The 21935-nt window shown below is 43.7% G+C and overlaps 1 pseudogene; it reads right to left on the bottom strand.

Moving 5' to 3' along the window:
- Positions 1 to 20938: 20938 nt before the first annotated feature.
- Positions 20939 to 21554, bottom strand: LOC148014696 (large ribosomal subunit protein eL13z pseudogene; annotated as a pseudogene).
- Between the last annotated feature and the right edge of the window lie 381 nt (positions 21555 to 21935).

The raw sequence follows: 21935 nt of genomic DNA, 5'->3' as shown, positions 1-21935 counted from the left end.
CCTTTTAGCTAAACTAGAATGGAAATGGAACAAAGTCCATGACCTGAACTTGTTATGTAACTGGGCTTTAGTTACTAACGACAAGGAGAGTGAACAGGGAAGCTTAGGGGATGATGAGCAGTCAGAAGAACAGGACCCGGACAATGAGGAGTATGAGGACTGTCGCTCTGCGGGAGAAGAGAGTGAAGAAGAGGTAGACACGATAGAGTACGACACGGAGGGAAAAGCGATAGAGCAAATTAGGGTAGACTTAAGGCCTAGGAAAGAAGGGCTCAGTCGAAACGAAAAAGGAGTCATACTAATGGAGTGTGGCAGATCCTGGCTGGAATGAATAGAAGCCGTAGATTACGAGCAAGCTAGAGTGGCACAACGGTGGGTAATCCCAGTGCTCAAGACGGATTCACCTACAGAACTAAGACCCCCTGGGGAAACACCTTCCTCAAGTGAAGGATGTGAGTTCAACTCAGAGTCGGAAGTTAGTACTGAGAGTGATCCCAAGATACCGCAACCCTCTGAGGTCAAACGCACCAAGGGAGACTTGCTAGTCCACCTGAGGCACAACAGGCTAAAAAGAGGAGGCCAGGAAGCAAACAAGGGGCTCGAAAGCGGAAAGGCAGAGGAAACCATAGGATCTACCCAAACGGTTTATAAAATTTAAAAAGGGTGACAGAGTGGTGGTCCTGCTAGGTGCAAAAAGACAAGGTCAGACTAGTGAACTGATAGAGGGACCCGCCAAAGTCAAAGAGGTTAACTTGGTTGGGAAAGGCGAAAAACCAAGACCGATATTTGTCTTCGCAGATGACTTGGCGAAAGAGGAAGAGACCAAACTTGTTGCGCTCCTGTAAGAGTACATCGACGTGTTTGCCTGGACATTGGACGAGAACTTAAGGGAGTCGACCCTAGGGTCGTGACTCATAACATCCCAATGATTTCAGATGCAGTGCCAACAAAACAACAACCTTACCCCATGAATCCTAAACACGCCCATGCAGTGAAGGAGGAGATTGACAAACTCATGAGGGCAGGTTTCATATATGAGATCGAGCACACGGACTGGCTGTCACCTATCGTGATTGTCATGAAGAAAAATGGAAAAATCTGAGTGTGCGTAAACTACAAAAAAGTGAATGCCGCTATGAAGAGGGATAATTATCCTTTACCTTATACCAAGCACATGCTGGAGAGGGTAGCAGGGAAGGAAGCCTACAGTTTTCTGGATGGCTTCTCGGGTTACAATCAGGTGCAAGTGCACCCCGACGATAGGCACAAGACTGCCTTTGCCACGGAATGGGGCGTATTCGCCTACATTGTCATGCCTTTTGGGCTAATGAATGCACCTGCAACTTTCCAGTGCCTAATGTGCACCATCTTTAAAGACATGCTTAGGCGCGAACTGGAAGTGTTCATAGATGACCTATGTTTACACTCTAGTTGGGACGAACACTTGAAGAAATTGCGAGCTATCTTTGAAAGGTGTAGGCTGTACCACCTCTCGCTAAACCCCTTAAAGTGCCAGTTCTGGGTAAAATACGGATGCATCTTGGGGCACGTAGTGTCAAGGAACGGCATTGCCACTGACTTTTCCAAAGTTAGAGTCATAGTTGATGGGAGTTCAGTGCTTCTTGGGACACACTGGATATTATCGACGATTCGTGCTAAATTATACATTAATAGCTAGACCTTTGTACAAGCTATTGATAGTGTTTGAGTGGATGGAGGAATGCTAGCGCGCATATGAAGAATTGAAAAAGGCTCTTACGACTGCACCAAACTTGCGAGCCCCAGACTGGAACGTAACATTCCATGTGCACATAGACGCCTCTAAGTTCGCTATTAGAGCTATGCTATGCCAGCCTGGTGAGCATAACTTGGATTACCCAGTGAGTTTTGCCAGCAGGCAGCTCACAAAAATCGAGATGAACTATTCCACGATAGAAAGGGAGGGGTTGGCCATGGTATTTGCAGTAAAGAAATTTAGGCATTACCTGTTGGCCACTCCCTTTGTCTTTTTCATTGACCATCAAGCCCTACTGTATCTTGTGAACAAGCCTTGCGCTATGGGGCGCATAGCTAGATGGTTACTTCTTTTACTGGAGTTTGACTTCTCTGTGGTTGTACGCAAAGGAAAGCAGCACTACATGGCTGACCACATGTCTTGCATACCCACAGGAGAAGCCACTGGACAAGGCATGCCTGATGATTTACCGGACGCCCATCTTTTTAACTTGTCTAGTGAACAAGAATTGTTTAGAGCGGATCTGACGCCATATTGGGCTGATGACATAGTGCAAGTGCTAGAAAATGGACTACCAGAGCGACCCATTGAGAAGGCCAGGCTGAAGAGACTTATCCTGAAAATTCAGCCCTATCAACTGATAGCTGGCCAACTCTACAGGATGGGACAAGACAGTTTATTGCGCAGATGTGCGTGTGAGCATGAGATGCACGATGCATTAAATGAAGCACATGGCAGAATCGCTGGCGGGCATTTTAGTGGGCACACAACAGCCTGAAAGGTGCTACAATCCCAGCTATGGTGGCCCACCCTTTGTAAAGCACTGCGATGAGTGCCAAAGGACCAAAGTGCCTGTGCGAAAGGACAAGATGGAGATGACCCCTGTCATAGCCCGACAACCCTTTGAAAAATGGGGCATCAATTTTATTGGGCCTGTCAGTCCTGCAGCACAATATTCCCAAGCTCGATACATCATAGTGGCAACCGACTATTTAACGAAATGGGCAGAGGCACGAGCCACGAGGAAGAACAATGCTAGGACCACTACAAAATTCTTGTGGAAGCAGGTCATTTCACGGTTCAGTTGTCCAATCGAACTTTTAAGCTACCAAGGCACACACTTCATTAGTTAAGTGATTGCCCACTTGCTCTCTACCTTCCTAATAATTCATCGGAAATCCTCTCCTTATTACCCTCGGGCTAATGACCAAGCCGAATCCACAAACAAAATTCTAGTCAATGTGCTTACAAAAGTTGTGTCTACTTCGAGAAGTGACTGGGATAACAAGCTAATGGCGGCCTTGTGGGCCTATCGCACAGCTTATAAAACGGCTATAGGACAAACGCCCTTTAGGCTGACTTACGAAACTGAAGCCATTCTGCCCGTAGAATTCTTCATCCCTAGTTTGAGGCTAGCAGTCCAGGAACATTGGGAGGGAAGAGAGGCTTGGACTAACCGCTTAGTAGAACTTGAGCGCTTAACGGAGACCCGACTCCTCGCCACTCACTCTCTGATTTGTGAAAAGGCTCAACGAAAGATGTGGTTTGACAAGCATATCACGCAGCGAGACTTCGAACAAGGGGACCTTGTTCTGCTGTACTCGGTAAAAGGACATAAACAGAAGATGAAGTTTCGGAGGCTAGGGCCTTTCAGGGTACGCGTAATCGGTAGGATCGGAAATGTCGAGTTGGAGACACTTGACGGTGAGGGAATAGGCTTTTTTAATGGCAGCCGCATTAAGAAGTACTATCCTCCTTCACATCCGTTACACAAGTCACCCATGCTAGAACCCCCACTGAACGTCCGCATGGCTACTGTAACTGACCTGACAGATCAAGACGAAGAAGTAGTGGCACCGGTATACCTATGGATCACAGTTGCAGCAGGAGCGGTGTATTCTTTCAATGCCTTGATTGATGAAGGTGCTGACTGCAACATCCTAATACATGACCATTGGACACGCATTGGTCAACCGCAACTACAACCCACTAACGCTCAACTCACCCTGTTTGGGGGTACCGCTTACCCACTCCTAGGGAAATGCAAGGTGGTCGTTTCCATCGAGTCTGAAAGTTTACCGGCCTTCTTCCATGTGTTGCCTGACACTAAGGACATCGGTAATGTATCACTATTAGGTTGCACTTTCAAGAAACAAACCAATTGTAATGTGGATTACAACCTAAATCACATACATCTTGCCATCGGCAATGTGCGCATAGTGACGACTTTCAGCAAGGGCTGCCCTAACTCCCCCACTTTTACGAAGCCGCCGATAGAAACCCCTACTACCATGCTTCAGCCCCAGTCTAAACAAACGGAAACTACGGCCGCATGCCAAACTCTCAACCCCAGATTCACGCCCACCAAGAGCGCTCACAAGGCCAAAGAGTCCAAGTTTCTATGGGTGCCGAAACGGCAAAAACCACATCCGGGTAAACCACCCAAGTGTGATCCTAAACGTCCAAATTATCAACCGTCCCGACCCAAGAGGCAGTCTAGGCGCTATCGATGTAGACGCACAACCACGCCGCGCTAGATTCCCAAAGACCTCTTGCGAGCATAAGGATACCACGAGGGCAATCCTTGGATTTGGGTGCCTAAAAAGAGCCAGCTAAGAAGCTCATCTACAAGCAACCTCACCCTAACGAGAGAGGTTTGCACGAGTGGTGCCCAGAACACAGTTAACGGGCCAGGGCCAGCGATGGCTAGCAAGCCTCAGCTCATCTATCGACCAAAGCAAATGCCCCAGGCCTTAAACCTACCTAATCCTAAGAGCTTACAAACCACGATGACTGCCCACTCAGAATCGAGTACAACCCCCATGCCTCTAGAGCTTCCTACAACGTCTCAAAGTGTTTCCCATTGCGAGGCCCAACCCGTGACACCGATGAGAAAGTCACAACTGTCTAGTCCAGTTGCACCAACACCACCAGAGGGTCTTAAACCTTCATACGCAATATGACCTTTCCTCTCTTTGGCTAAGGACCTTGCCGCAACTTCCGGGGATGATTTAATAACCTGTATTAAAATGTTAGATGAAACTTTCACTACATTTGCTAGAAGCTACGAGAGGCTAGACCTAGGTGTTCTTGACAAAATGCTTGCTTCGGATGTTCGTGCATTACCATGCACTTGGGAGGAATACGAACTTATGACCACTAAAGTTCCAAAAATTGCTGCCGAACTGATAGCAAATGATGAAATCTCGAAGGATCAGGCTGCACTCAGAAGGCTGATCACTTCTTATCGAAAGCCTCCGCATTCTGCTCCTAAACAGGAGCTGCAAGAGCTCACGCAGATGGCAAGCTCACCTTCCACATTCTTGCAGCAGTGGTTTACGCTAAGGATCCAATGGGAGAAAAAAGGTTGTCGCATAATGACCAATGCTAAGCAATGCAGGGCAATCAAAACTATCGAATATGACCCCACGTACGTGGCACCTACCTCGTTTAGGGTCTTGGCCATCACCTGTGATCAGCATTTGGACAACCATGTGCTCACCCACCCCTACATTGACCAATTCCTCACCCAAGAGGAATTACATGTTGCCAGTCGCCTCAGTACTGGGGATCTCTTCAACGACGTTTTGACCTACATTTCCCAAGTCTCCATCCAACCATCCACTCTAGATTGTCATGCCCAACTTGAATACAATCCAAACTTCTATAATTGGCTATTGGCTAGGTAAGTCAACCCACGTGAACAAGTGCTTACCTTGCCCTTCCTGTGCTAATCCTAGAAAGGATTCTTTGAAAGATTCCTGACGGAGGGGAGAGCAAGGTGACCAAGAGCAGAGCAAAGATGAAAATTTATGTTATCTAGCTAGCAGATTGTTATAATTAAGAAAGTTTCTATGGAAGAATATTACAAAATAAAACAATAGCAATGGTCAAGCCTCTAAGCAAGTGTGCCCACTTTAAGCCCATCTATTTTTCTCTCAAACTTAGTTCTAATTAGAAATGCACCGATTGTTAGGCATTAAATGTTGGCATGGTGTGTTGACAGGTCACCGCCATGGCAGGACAGGACAAAGGAGGCAAACTACCATTCTCAGAAGAGGAAATGACCAAATTCAGCATCGCTATCGAGACGCGCGGATTCATTCACTTCACTTTCAAGCACACATTGAATCTGGACGAAGCCATCATGGAGGAACCCGCGATCAAAGACTTAGTGGACAGATGCCATCTCCACAAGTACGTGGAAAAGGTGGGGCAGGCGGTGGATTACAGTATGTGCGCGGATTTCCTGAGGAATTTCGACAAAAGCAGGAACTGCAGCACCGTCACAGTAAGGACAAGGGAGCAAGAAAGGAGAATCGAAGTGCCCCTCAATGCCATGATCATAGAAAAGGCCCTGGGGCTTGTGCCAAAGAAAGAGAGAAGGCCGAGGCGAGATATTTACGCCATGCTAGGGGCCAAGAAAGAAGCAGTGCGTATTATGGATGGAATCAGCTTGGCTGACATCCCGGACCCAGTGGTGAAACTACAAGTAAAAATGATCCATACCCTCTTCTCGGGCCAGCGTTACAATGCGCTGATGAACAGGATCGGGGTCCCACTATTGGAAAGCATAGCAGCAGGAACCCCTGAAGAAATAGACTGGAGTGGATTCATACAGAAGACCATTCAAAGTTCAGCTGCCCTCCTCACTCCGGTGGAAGCACCAGCAGAAGGAGAGTCCCATGCCTCAACAGTGCGCTCTGCAAGGAAGAAACCTGCATCGAAAGCGGCTACAATCAGATACGGGGGCATCCTGACAGCCATCATAGACGAAGCAATAAAGAATGAGGGCATCATGGAGGAGGAAGCGGCGCATCAAAGCTCAGCTCACCACGGCGGAGGGGAATCGAGCGAAAGAACAGTAAGCGACAAGGGATAGCAGGAAGTGCCGCCTCCATGAGCGACCAAACCCACATAACAAAGCAAAAGTGATAGGAGACAAAATGAGAAAAAAGAGAAATTAAGTAAGGAAGAACGGGCTGACATCAAAAAAGCTAAGAAAGAGTCTCGAAGGGCCGAGGAAGAAAGGAGGAGAAAAGAGGAGGAGGAGCTCACTAGGATAGGAGAGGAGTCGAAGAAGGCGGAAGAGGACAGGAAAAGGAGGACAGAGGAAGAAGCCGAGGAGCAGTGACTCAAGGAACTGGCCAAACTAGCAGAAGCCACCCGAAGGTCGGTGGAAGAGACCCATGGGGGCAGAGAACTCGAACCCACAAGCCCTGGCCATAAAGCCGAAGCCAGCACAAGTGTGGAAGCAGCACCGGTGGTCGTAGGCAAGGGCAAGTCCCTCCTACATCCACTCCCTCCCTCCTTTGTGCCAACAACAGGCTGAAATCACGATCGCCGCCGCTGCACACCCCACGCCTCCTCTCGACGCGGCACAGCTCATGACCATGATGCAGATGCTCGTGAGCAAGGTGGCAGAAATTGTCCCTGAAACTCGATCGAAAAGGCCCACTGCCGCAGATGCAGAGTCTCGGCAAGACCCCAAACGACAGAGGCTAAAAGCATCGACCACCACACCCAATACTCCCATACCTGCCGCAAACTATGACGCATATATGGCCGAGTTATTGACACAACTGGACAAGGCAAAAGAAGAAAAGAAGGTGGCCCTGCTGGACTTAGAGAAAGAAAAGGAGACGTCAGCGGCCCTCAGGCTGGAGGTCTCAAGGCAGGAAGCTGACAGACGGAGAGAGATAAAGGCCCTGCAAGACCAGTTAGAGGAGAAAATGAAGCAAGCCCAAACCAATGAAAGCCGCCTTGGGTAAAGGCTGGAGGATGAGGAGCAGAGCCTGGTGGCGAAACAAAGGAACATAAAACTTTTGATGCAGCAATACAGTGATCTCCAGCAAAGGGTGGCCCAAGTGGAAAAGCTCTACCGGGAGGTCCAGGAAGGCGAAGCCACTATTCCACAAGAACGTGCAGTGGAGCCCTAGTCATGGCACGAGCAAGAAGAACAGGACAAGCTAATCATGGAAATCGAATTCCTGAAAAATGAAGGGCGGGGTCTCAGCAGCAGCTGAAGCAAAACGACTACAAGATGAAGTGCAGAGATTGCAAGATGCGCTGGAGACCTTTCAGGAAGATGTGGAAGCCCTCATGGTCACGACCTTTAACCAGAAGAGGCTGCTCCGCGCTGAAATCCAGAGCCTAGAACAGTTGATCCAAGAGAAATCAGAAATCCTGACCGAAGCTCACCACAAGCTCAGCATTGTTGATCAAGCAAGAGGGATCGCTGAAGAACAGCTCGCTCAAAAACTAAAAGAAAGAAACCAGTTATGGCTCTTATCAAATGAGCAGCAACACGGGTGGTAACCACCCTGGCGGGCCAGTTAGAGGAACAAAGGCAAAAGATGGAGGAGAGAGCCATGGAGTGGGAAAGAAAGAACTTTGACAGGGTGAGGGATTTAACAGAACGGCTTGCGGTGGCAGAATGTGAAAGAATGCTGGCCGAGGCTAGGGTTGAGGCTACAGAGATAACCACTAAGACCCAGTGACAGGCCTTTCTCAACATGGTGCTCCACGTGACGCAAGCCGAGGGCGATGATACAGTGGAACAGGTAAAAAGAAAGTTGGAGCTAAGCACCCGGGCGCTACGATATGGCCTTCAAGAGCGGGAGCTTCCAACAAGTACAGGAATAACTAAAGAGCAACAGTTCTACTACATGCGCTGTACGGGCCTTTCCACTGCGGAGCTCAAGGAGTTGGGTTTTCAGGAGCAGGAGCAACCACCGCCACCACCACCAGTCGTTCCTCCTGTGGTAGAGTGAAATGTCGAAGAGAGCCCGGACTTCGAGCAAGATGAGGATGAAGAGCCACCAAGGATGCCGAGTCCGCCTCAACCAGAGATCCCACAGGAGGAATCTGCCGACGCCGAGCTACCTGAATGCATAATTGCAGCAAGGAGAAGGAGGCAAGAGCTAGCAGAGGAGGCCCAACGCCGAGCGCGCATACTTCCACGACAACTTCCTGAGAAGCCCATGCCACTGCGAAATGATACACATCATGTAGATTGGCCCCAGGAGTTGATCATGTGGCGCCAGAGAGAGCTACATAAGAGGCCATTTGAGCTTTCATTCTCTTTTCCACGCTCCCTGGACTGGGCCCTACCTTTAGGAGTCATAGCCAAGATCAAAGATCTGGCTAACGAACTCGCAAACAGATGGATGGAAGAGAGAAGCATGATAATAACCAGGTGGAGACAAGAGCCACGAGAATACTGGGAAGACAAGGTCGGTTTGGTTCCCAAATCCATCCAAGGCTACGAGGCACAGCCGAAATGGCGGAGAAGGATTTGGGACACCAATTTTGATGCCTAGACCGCATTTTGTAGCTCCCTTCCCGAAGAGCGCAATGATCCCATCTACATGCCCTACCCCCGTAGGCATGGAGTGGATTACAACAGAGATTTGCATGGGGATTTTGACTTCCCGAGAATCTATAATGTAAATGCTAGAAGCCCGGAGGAGTGCTTAGTATTTAGGGTAGAAGATCTGCTTCCCTCCATAAATCGCTTCCTTGTAGATTTCTCTTCTTGCCCCGATCCAGCATTCTTAACCACTTGTAATTACCTCCGACTTCTCAAATTCCTGTTGCTCCAGAAACTTGCAGCAGAGGAAGCCCATCTCCCTCCACTCTTTTTTTATCTTAACCTAGGAATAGATAGTAGAGCCATGACAAGGTTGATGATGCGCGCTACTCTCCTCCCAGCTTTCTGCTTAGAGCTATTAGAAAATATGAGTGACACCCGTTTTGCAAGGTGTAATCACCCCTTTTTGTCCACCACTCCTCTAAGAGCTAGGGCCGGTATTAAGGAATACTTACAAAGTGGTGCATTTTTATCATGAGGCCTGCGACCGCCCCGTGACTAAATAGGTGCCCCATACATTGCCCAATGTACTTTCTCTCATTCACCACAAAAAAAAAAAAAAAAAAAAAGAAAGTGCTTGCTATCTTCATTCACTATTGTGGTGCACCATACTCACTGCATCTAGAGCCCTCTCTATCCCCTCCCCCACTTCACACTTAGGGCACATCAAGGGCAGGACTTTCGGACCTGTCACCCTGAGTTTCGCACAGCACCTCAGAAGCTGCACAAACTGGGTCCTCAAGTGTGGGACATTACCAAGGGCTTGCCCAGGTTAGACCCATCTCCCAGTTCCACTGGCATGGGCACCATGCACTACACAACTATCTTCAACAGCATTTTGGAGACTCGGGACTACAAATTCTAGAGGTATAATTACCTTGATGCCAAAGGCAAGCTTGTACGGAGTGATGCTTGTAGCCACTTTGAATGAAGTGCAGTAATCCCAAAGTGCTGCTGGGAGCTTAGTATCCCAATCTTTGTAGTGATGCTCAGCCAAGTTGATAAGTATTTTGCATGAAGTTTTGTTGGTAGATTCAACTAGGCTACTGGCTTGCGAATAATACATGGATGATTTCTTCTGAATTAACATGAAGGCAGAATTTACATGTTTGATGACCTTATTTACAAAATGACTTCCCCGGTCACTAAAACTAATTCAACCAAGCAACCATAGCCGATGAAGATGTCCTTGAAGAGGCACATGGCTACTGCCTATGTGGAATTGTTGGGTAATGTCCATGCTTTACCCACTTGGTACAGTAATCTCATTGTTAGGATACACATATTTTTGGTATAGGAGGCCACAAATTTGATAGGGTTGATAAAGTCGAGTCCCATTTTTCAAAGGGATTTAGTAGTAAGATTGGATGCAAGGGTAATCAATCTCGAGATAGAGGTTGACCAAGCTGCTAGTAGGCATCACACTATTTGACAAATTTGCAGACATTCCCATGTATATTAGGCCACCATAGTGTGGCTTGTTGGATCTTCCAGATAGTAAATTTGGTTGCAAAGTGACCTCCAACAATGCCCTGGTGAGGAGCTTCCATGACCACATCCCTTTCCATGGGTAAAGCCACACTTGTAGTACTCCGAAGGATAATGTTTTGTGGTAGAGCAAACTTAGGACGCGGACTTAGGACGAATTTAGAACGCTCCATGGGAAAGTGATGCAAGACTTGTCCTCAGTCTAGGAAGAGTAACAATTCTTCATACCATGTCCAGGGAGCATTGGGTGGGTTAGGTTCTGGGCTTTCAACAATTGCATGGAATTGTTGGGCACTAGGAAAGTAATCATCTAATCCAATCGAAGCTTCTCCAAAATCAAGCTAGGACAAGAAATCAACAATCATGTAGTGGGCTCCAATGACCTTGAGATCAAATTCTTATAATTATAGGATCGAACGGGCCAGTCTTCCTCTCTCTCTCTCTTTTAAGACCTTCTTGAATAGCACTCTATGTCATGTAAATGATTCTCTCTCTATGGTACGCAACATGGATACATTTGTGCGATCACCCCAAGGATGGTAGATCATGGCCCATACCTCTCTCTCTCTCTCTCTCTCTCTCTCTCTCTCTCTCTCTCTCTCTCTCTCTCTCAAATTGTTCCATCTCTTTACTCTCTCTTAGTTTCTCTCTATACATGCAATTTTCTCTCTCTCTACATTTTCTCTCAATTTTTCACTATACATATAAATTTTTCTCACTCTCTCTACATTCTCTCTCTCTCTTTATGTTGTGTAAACACCCACCCTCACACACACACACACACATCTCACTCACTCACTCTCTATGTTTCTATCCCTCTCTCTTTCTCTCACTTTTTTCTCTCTCATGCATGTGATCAATCCACATTATATAATAATGCCTCACATAAGATTATGGCATGTATTGTAATAAACACTTCTCTTAAATCATAAATACATCTCTCTCTCCATCTCAACCTCTCTCTCTTGTTATCATAATGTGAATGCTCGTGCAGTCACTCTGTATTATTAGAACTTTAGTTTCAATCAATACAATTCATACAAGCAATCCAAATGTACATTTATTATTGGGGGTAAAAGTGCTTGTGCCTAGCTGGTCGTGTATTACTACACTCACAATACTTGCATACTTATACACTCTGCAAGTGATGGACACCCACCATCACTATCGCTTTATTATTTATTCTTTCAATGAAATTTGAATAAAGGAAAGGCCAGTCACACATTGTGTCTATTGGAGTTCCCGCATCTCTTCTCTCTCTCTCTCTCTCTCTCTCTCTCTCTCTCTCTCTCTCTCTCTCTCTCTCTCTCTCTCTCTCTCTCTCTCTCTTTGGGCTCACTCCCTTCAATTGGTATCAAAGCCAACTATTCACGGAGCTTCTTCATCCTTTGCTTTAGCTCAGATTCAAAGCTTTAGCTCAAGGTTTTATGGTAGCCATTGTTTCTTTCTCTCAAGGTATGCATTGAGTCTTTCCTTCTGACTTGTTTCAGCTTGCTTCACACTCATTGAGGAGCTTCCCAAGGCTTAGCTAAGCCTTGTTGAGTGCTTCTTGAGTTGAGGAGCAGTCATTTTATCCATTTTGAGTGGATGTAGATCATGTTGTAGAAGTCATGGGATGGCTATGGTAGCTTCACGGCATTATCATATTTTGGCCATAACTTTTGCATGCAGTATCAGATTTAGGCGTTCTATAGCTAGAAACGAGGAGTGCAACAAGATCTACAAATTTCGCATCATAGAGTTGATTCCATGTAGTTTTTTGTTCTCTATTTCACATAGAACATAATTGTTCTAATTTGGACAGCAAACAGTAAATTCCATAATGCATGTTTGATGCTTCGAGGATGCTATTTTGGTTTCTAGATGGTATGGTTATGCTTTTGGATTGATTTAAGTACACATTTGGCTCAAATTTCTCAGAGATTTTATTGATATAATAGTAGGATTGAATGTCATTTATCTGGGAGAAGCATATGCCTCTTGTCAACTGATGCTTCAAGGGCTTGGTATTGTTTCTTGAATATTTGTTGATACTTGGGGATGCTTGACACATGTTAGAATGATTTTGGGCTTTGATTGAGCTCGCATTCACTCAGTGTTGACTGTCATATCCCTCCTATTCATAGTGAGCAGCAAGTACTTCTCTGATAAAGTTATGCTCATTATGCTTTGAAGCTACTCGAGTACCACATATTGGATGTACCGACACTTTGGTTGTCATGTATGTCTATGGATATATTTATGACATGATCCTAAGCTAAGATTTTAGGTTGGACACTTTGACATTGTCTGTCATTCCTATCCTTAGATGCTACTTGGATGCTACAGTTAGAGTCTTGTAGACTACTTGGGTTCAATGCTTCTGAATGTATGCTCTATGGATCTTGGATATTTGGATGTTATTCATATGATGTTTTGAGCTTTGCTTGCTTATTTGGCATTTGACTTTTACTTCAATGGGAGCTACTCGACTTTATGTACTGAGCCACATTGGCACTTGGATCTCCTACAAAGCATTTGATTTCTGCAGTTGAGCTTAAGCTTATTACAGTGAGACAATAGGACTCATTGTGACATGTGCACACTCTCTTGATACTTATTAGATGCAGTTATCCTATCATGGGCTGATTTGATCTCTTGGCTTGGACCTAGTACTTATGTCTACTAGGGTGTTGTCAGTGGTATTCATATGCTTTTGGGTTATGTATTGAGCTTTGCTTAGTGGGTTATGTATCTGATAGTTCTCATAATTTATCCTTGAGACCTGCCCTGTGCATGATGTCTATGTCTATTGCATATATCATTTTTGATACACTATAGTTGTGAATGTCTTCAATGTCGGTTATTCCTAGCTTCTTTCCTCTTGGTTGCTCATAGTTGATTATTGGCATATTGCTGTAGTTTATTATAGTAGCATGTCATTTTAGCTTTATGCATTCTGTTTAAGGGTAGTCACCTAGACTTGACAGCCTTTTGCTTATAGGTTGTGGGCTGCTCATTACTTGGCAGTATCTCCAGTTTCTCACTTGATTTAGCCGTGGTTTTGGGGCTGATTTGTAGGGTATTACAATAGCTTGTGTTTCCCTTCTTTGTACTTTCTTGGTCTAATTATGCCCAATTGTTCTCATGATAGTGTTATCTTTAATATTGAGAAATTGGATGGGACCAATTATAGCTATTGGAGGACCCATATATGGCAAGTTTTAGTGCAAAAATCGCAGGTTAGGTCACTCAAAAATGGGGGTGCCAAACCCGAAAACATTGTGGTTGAGGATTGGGATGAAGTAGACAAGCTATGCAAGTCCAGAATCATTTTATCACTCTCTAAGCAGGTTCACTACAATGTTGTACTGCATATGAGCTTTGGACATAGATTAAGAATATTTATGGCAAGCAAAGTCTTGTATCTCAAATCTATTGGCTGAAATAGTTGGTGGACCTTCACATGAAAGAAGGGACTTCTATGTCTGCACACTTGAATGAGTTTCATCAGCCATTTAGCTTCATAGGAGACTGAGTTCAAGGATACTTTACATCCATTATTTTTGCTTTGTACTCTACCTGAATCGTAGGACACTTTCCATATAGCTCTTTGTGCTAAGGATGGGCTAAAATTGTAGGATGTTGAGAGTGCCTCTTAACAAAAGAGGTGAATAGAAAGAATGTGGATGCTTCCCATACGTCTCACATGCATTGATTGTGAGAGGCCAGCATGATGGAAATAACCATAGTAGAGACTCTAACATGTCTCAATCTAGGTCATATTCAGCGCCACAATGCCATAAAGTGTGCAAATATAAGCCCAAGGAAAAGGAAAAGGGTAGAGTGTAGGACAAGAATAATGATCGTAACATTATGCCTAGCAAGTCTAGTATCAAGATTGAGAAGATTAATATGGTATATCCTAATGTATCTGATGATCTTATCTTAGCACCTTCTTCTTTGGATGCTTCATAGCTGAGTAATGCTTTGTTAGGATATACTTAGTATTGGTTGATAGATTCAGGAGCTTCCTTTCATGTGGTTCCTTATCATAGAGAGTGGTTTTACTCCTATCACAATATGATTGGATTTTTCCATTTGGGTAATGACCTGGCATTGGAGATCATTGGTATTGGTGATGTCCAACTGAGTTTTGGTTTAGGCAGCATGTTCACTCTTCATGATGTACATAATGTGTCAGCTCTCATGAAGAGCCTTATCTTTGCTGGCATCTTGGATTATGCAGGTTATGTTGTCTCTTTTGGTGATTCCTCATGGAAGATTTTTCATAGGAATCTTGTTATTTCATGCAGTGCTAAGTCTAGTACCCTCTATCCTTTGCTTATATGTAGGTCAATTGACTATGTTTTGGATGTGGTTGTAGTTCCACATGTATCTCTTTGGCATCATCACCTTGGGCATGTCTTTGAAAGAAATGAGAATGCTTACCAGTTTGCAATATCTTCCATGCCTAGACTATAAGTGTTTTCAGACGTGATCATTGTTTATATGGCAAGTAGATACGTAGTATGCATAAGAAGTTTGGCATGAAACATATGGGTGAGCCTTTCGCTCTTTTTCATTCAGATGTGTGTGGTTCCATGCCCTATCAGTATCGCTAGGTGATGCAAAGTACTTTGTTACATTCATTGATGATTAGTCACATAAGGTCTGGGCTTATTCTATTGAGCAAAAATCTACCTTTCAGCATTGGCTTGCTCTTTTTGAGAACCAGCATGGGTGTAGATTGAAATGCCTAAGATCAAATAATGGGGGTGAGTATGTCTCAAAAGTGTTTGAGTAGTTTTGTGATGAGTGGGATATTAAGTGACAGTTGACCTCTGTCCCATACGCCCCTCCCTAGAATGGTATTGCTGAATGTATAAACAAAATTATTTAAGAGAGAGTCCATAGAATGCTTAGCTAGGTAGGCTTACCCCACACTTTTGGGCTGATGAAATTGCTACCTCCATATACTTGATTGGCAGGTCCCCTTGCATTGCTATTGATTGCCAAGTTGCAGAGGAGGTATGGAATGGAAAACCTCCATCATATATTCATTTGTGCATCTTTGATTACAAGTCATTCTACCATGTTCCAAAGGATAAATGCAATAAGTTGGATCCTAAGTTTGTGAAATGCATCTTTCTTAGTTATGGAGATGTAGGTGAGATGGGCTATCACCTATGGGATCCGTAGGCTTGCAAGGTTATCCGTGGCCATGATATCATTTTCCATGAAGAAAAGATGCATGAGAAACTTGAGTAGGTGATTGAGGTACGCAGGGTGATCTTTTAGAAGGAGCCTCTTGCTCCTATACAGGCAGCTAGACAACCAGCAATAGCTGATGCTCTAGTGGCCTAGGCTCCACTTGTTATATGGGATTAGTGTGCTTTGAGACGCTCTACTAGAGCTAGGGAGATCATCCTTCTTTGAGATGCTCTACTAGAGCTAGATATTCGCCTATGCACTTTACGATCTCCTAGAGCTAGACATTTTCCTCCTAAGTGCTTTAGGCCCTCCATGGATTATATTATGATGACAAATGCAGGTGAGTCTCTCTCTTATGATGAGGCCATGCATAGAGATGATAGTCATGCATGAGATAGGGCTATGTAGTCAGCTTTTGACTCCTTATAGATTAACCATACATGGGATTTGGTTCCATTTCCTAGTGGCAAGAAGGCATTGCCATGCAAGTGGGTAAACAAGTTGAAAAGTATTCTTGGATGCCCCAAGCCTACTTGTAAGGCCAGATTGGTAGCTAAGGATTTATAGCAAGAATATGGTGTTGACTTTGATGAATTCTTTTCTTGTATAGTCAAAATGATGACCCTACTCTTGGTACTAGCATTGGTTGCTAGTCTAAGGGCTTTGAAGAAAAAAGCATGGAACACCTAGTATGCAAATTGAGAAAGAAATTTTATGCTTTAAGTAGGCACCTAGGGAATGGTACCACAAGGTTTTATGCTTTCATACATTCATAGGGATATAGCCATAATGCTATGGATTCGTATTTATATACAAAGAAGGCTCATGATGGTAGCCTTATGATTTTGGTACTCTATGTGGATGATATGCTTATTGCCAGAAGCACTCATGATGAGCTAAATGCCTTGAAAACTTAGCTTAAGAAGAGCTTTGAGATAAAGGATATGGAATAGGCCTCACACATTCTTATGATGCACATCACATGTGATCACTGTAAGGGACTCCCTTATCTGTCATAGGAGTATACCCAGAAAGTCCTTGAGCAGTCAGTTTCATATGTAGGATAGTAAGCCTATTGTCTATCCTCTACCTTCTCTTATGATGGATAGTCAAGAAAAGTGTCTACTCATGACATGGCCAAGATCGCTTATGCATCCACCGTGGATAGTTTGATGTATACCATGATAGCCATTTGTCTCCTGACATAGCATTTGCAATGGGAGTTGTGGCACACTATATTGCTACACTTGACAAATGGCATTGGGATGCCATCAAGGGTATCATGAGGTATCTAAAGAGTACAATAGTTATATGCATATATTATCTGGCTAGGATATGAGATTTGTGGGGTACACTGACTTTGATTATGCAAGACATGCAGACAGTAGGAAGTCCCCGCCTCTGGCTATGTCTTCACCTTGTTGGAGATGCTATTTCTTGGATATCTAGGGTGTAGAAATACAGAGCCCTCTCTACTACAGAGACCAAGTATATTGCAGACACTAAGACTTGTAAGGAGGCTCTTTGGTTAGGCCGTCTAGTAACCTTGGTATTACAAATGTGGTCCCTACATTGCATTTGGATTCTATGACTGCTATCCAAGTAGTCAAGATTCTAGTCTTCCATGCAAAGACGAAACACATTGAGGTGCATTACCACTTCATCAAAGAAAGGTCATTGAGGACAAGTGTGTTAATCTTATCAAAATCTCAACTGACTAAAATCCTATAGATCTGCTCATGAAAAGTCTCTCAAAGGAGATTTTTTCCTTCCTTAGGAAATTGATGGGTGATGGATAAGATGACGTCTTTCCTAATCCTATGTGTACACTTATGTACATTTGTATTTTGTCACTTTTTTCTTATCCTTTCCTCACTAGGGACACATTTACCTTTAAGTGGGAGGTTATTGGGGATAAAGGCGCATGTGTCTAGCCACCCACGTATTACTACATTGATGGGTATCCGTATACCTATGCACTATAGAGGTGGTGGGCACCTATCATTGTCACTTCCTTCTTTATTCTTTTAGTGACATTTGAATAAAGGGAAGGCCGGTCATACATTGTGACTGTTGGATTTTCCACATATTGTGTGTGTCTCTCTCTCTTGCTCTTGCTCCTTCCACTATAGCTCTTGCTTCCACTCATGTGCTTCCACTTCGATTTCACTCACTTCATTTATATTGCTTTAAGTTCTAGCAATAGTGTTATTGCTTGATAAACTAAGAGAGAGAAGGTCACCAAAAGCTTATCAAAATTTTGACAGGTCATAGAAATTCAAATTGTACTCCAATTCGGAAAAAGCATCCAAGTCATGTGGTTTGGTATCTAGTCCACAAATGTAAGTAATCAGATCGCCAAGTAAAGAGGGTCCTGCAAGTGGCTGGCAATGTGTAATTCCTCTTTGATCAGAATCTTGCCAATGGGTGGTATATCAACTTTCGTGGCAAGGTGAGATTCTAAGGTAAGATGATAGAGCGCAGTGAAGTGGTCTCACAATAAGTTGGGTCAGCTTGAAGTATACTAGTTGTATGGCATTGCTCAGTTGTGGTCATAAGTCAACTGCCATTGCAAGCAATCTCAAGTCGATGAGAAAACCACTTCTGCAAGAACGAACTTGAGGAATGACACTTTTGATCAAACTCATCAATTATTGATTGGTCTTGGATTTTGGTCATAGAAACATAAGAAGGAATAAATCGGCATGATAACTAGTGCTCCTGAGGGAGAGTCTTAACATATTCCTTCTTAATCAAGAGGCTTTTGTTGAAAAGATGTTCATTGTCCTCCCAAGTGGAATCCCATTTAAGAGCAACTTGAACTGCCTCATCATCATCAGATGATAAGGGGATGCAAGTCCTTAATCTTGATGTGGAAGCCGATCCTCTAAAAGCTGCTGGTGGCAAAGTTAACTCCAATAGGGAGCTGCCAAAGAAGAAGGTAAAAACCAAGAAAGAGGCACCTAAGCTTAAGACCAAGAAAAAGAATGGTCTGGCAAGAGAGATGAATTTGACTTAGCTAATTCTCTTTGCAAGGTAAAGCTTGATGTGAACCTCGTACAGTTGATCAAGTTATCTCCAGCAGTGCGTAAAGAGTTTAAGAAGATCCTTCACACTGGGTATATCGTCGAACCCTTGGGAATAGCATGTGTGGGAGATGACTAGTTTAAACATGCTAAAAAGCATTGCCCAAGGGTGATAGCATATGTTGATGGCATATAAGTGGATCATGCCATTGTGGATACACGATTCTCCATTAACATAATGAGTTTAGAATTGGTGGAAAGGCTGATGACAATTTAAGACAACCGAAAGGTTGCATTACTAAAGTTCACACGACTGTTGCTAATGTGGAATGCATTCTAGACTTTAGGGTTATTGGTTTTATAGGGCGGCCAAGCTATCAAGTATTATTAGGAAGGCCATGGATCTTGCAATCTGACTCTCAAGTTGATATACCCTGCTAGTCATCTGATTTTTGGCAGAGGTACCAGATGTGTAATAATGGATGCATATCCTGAATCTCCTCAAAGAGTGAGAGAGTACCCTTATCTTCGATAGAATTAGATGCATTAGAGGATCTGTATGGTAGTGAGACTTCATCATATGATGAATCAAGAGAGGGATCCACTATAAAAGATGTCTACCAAGTGACTCTAAATGAGCTGATAGAAGCTCAAGACAAAATCAAAGACGTAGATGCGATTGAGCTAGATCTCAATATGTTGGATAAGCCATGACTGATTAAATTAGGATCTATGCTTAATCTGGAAGAGAGAAGAGACTACGTGTCCTTAAGCCAAGATTTCTATGATATTTTTTCCCAAAGCTATGATGAGTTGAGGGGTAAGTATAGCTATGCATACTATTCCCCTAAAGGAGGGTAGTCGTCCTATTCAATGAAAAGTGAGGCATATGCCTCTTGAGTTAATGGACATACTATTTGAGGAGCTACAAAAATTGCATAAGGCTGGCCTGATATTTCTTATATAACACACAGAGTTGTCAAGAAACACGAATCTAGAGCTAGTTGGCTATGGTGGATGCAAATCAAACACACAATACATGATCAAAATGAGAAATTGTAACTCAAGTGAATTAGGTTCCAAGATAAATTAGCTTGGACTCATAAACATAATCTTGAGTGACTCAAAACTGATTTTACCATTCTCTTAAAATGAGTGTTAACAAGTACATGCCTTTATAGCTTTTGGATAGTACCATTGTACCTCATTATGATTATGGGATTTTGGATATCTCTTCTTAGAGCTTCTAGAGCATACATCTTTGTCATATCTCTTATACAAAGCCACTTATGGGCAAGCCTCTTTTGGGCACACATCTAGCCTCATGGGCATACATATCAAGCATCATTTGCTATTCTCAACACCCCCCCTCAAATGATGAGTCTCTACCCTTGCTAGCTTTTGCCCCCCCTACATGATGACATGGCCCATGAGACTAGCTCTTTGGTAGCCTAGTCAAGTTAAGGCTTGAAACTTTACATTTTGGTAAGGGTTTTTACATCCACTATGGGAAAAAAGATCCATACGGGAAATAGAGATCCACTATGGGAAAAACATGATCCACTAAGGGAATATTCTTTATTGTCAGCAATGGAAATTTCTTTATCTTCTTCATTTTTCTTTTGCTTCTTTGGCATCCTTTGGTGATATCCTCGATCTTCTTGGTCTTTTCTTCATGCTCTTCATCTTTGACTTGTTCTTCATTATCTTGTGCTTTAGTCTTCTTTGTGAGTTTCTTTTTCTCAATGAGTTTGAGATGGTTACAAATAGGTACATTGTTGTGACTTGACATGACTTATTGAACCATTATGTAGATCTTGAGATACATAGATTTTGGAGTTCCATTTGGCCTTGTGAGGTCCTTACATTTCTTTGGGCACACAAGATGGATGAATTTTTATTTGGATGGCTTTGGGACTTGCTGGAATACATGGCTTGGTATCACATTCTTTGTTTGTGATACAATTAATTGTAGGAGTTTGCATGAATTCTTTAAAGACTTTTCTGTCTCTTCAAGACAATGGTTTTTCTATTCTCTTGTCCAACCCTCAACTACTTTGTTCAGTTTATCCTTTACAACAGCAAGATTTCCTTGAGATCACCATCATACTTATAGAATTTCAGTTAAGCACCTCCAAGTATCTTATTAGAAACATGCTTTCCTATCATCCATCCATTCATTCTTTCCAAGCAAAGTTTTGCATAAGCCTTGTTGGCTTTCATATCATCTGTTACATGTATGAGTTCAAGCACTCACTTCTCTCTCTTGATGGGAAGAATTGGACCCTGTATCTGTGTGGCATTTGCTAGTTCCTCTGGAGTAGTATCACTAGCCTTGGTCTTCCACTAAGATCAAAGGAGGAAAGATAATCAGCTTGTCTTTGTAGGTATTCAACCTCTGCACATTAGGCTGCAAACTCTTGAGGCATCAATTCTTTTTGCGATGGTCTACAACAATACCTATAGTGGGTGTAAGACGTTTGGAAATCCCAGCACTCTTAAGCTCTTCCAGAGTAAATCCACGGCCTACCCTCACCTTCACGTTGTACTTGAGTGTCTAAGAGTGAACCTCGGACCTGAATGGACCACTAATAAGGCATGGAAATATTTGAACAACCTTCTTTTGACGAGCAAGGTGTATGCACTTCTTACGAGCCGGCTAGTTAAACCAGGTCTTCACATAAGATTGCCAATCCTTCTTGACGTGTCCATTCGGGATGACATTGTTATGCTTCATCCTCCTTTTGCAGACTGGTACTGCCTGTGGAGCTTCATGGCCACGAAGCACATCTTCTCGATGAAGCCTTTCTTCTTTGGCAAGCATTATGTATGTGGGCATCTCTTCACTGATCTTGCCAACCATAGAACCCATGAGTAATTATCTGAGAGGCAACACTTAAGAGAGAAGGACCGAGAAGCAGCAAAGTGCAATCATGCTAATGTGTGAACCATAGCGGAGGAGTATCAAAGTCTCTAATAGATTCTTTGATGAGGAGCCGAGAAAATGGGCCTAAGATATGGATATGGCAAAGGGCCTTAAGGTAGGTTCAACTCCTACTATCCATTTACATTAGAATATGACTAACTAATTACACTAGAACTAGCTTGCCATGGCCCTGAT

Source organism: Lygodium microphyllum, chromosome 25 (assembly GCF_053477565.2).
Source record: "Lygodium microphyllum isolate KBCC chromosome 25, Lygodium_microphyllum_v1.1.10, whole genome shotgun sequence".
Taxonomy (NCBI): Eukaryota; Viridiplantae; Streptophyta; class Polypodiopsida; order Schizaeales; family Lygodiaceae; genus Lygodium; species Lygodium microphyllum.
Note: the sequence above shows the minus strand (reverse complement) of the source record. Positions and strands in the feature narration are given on the sequence as shown.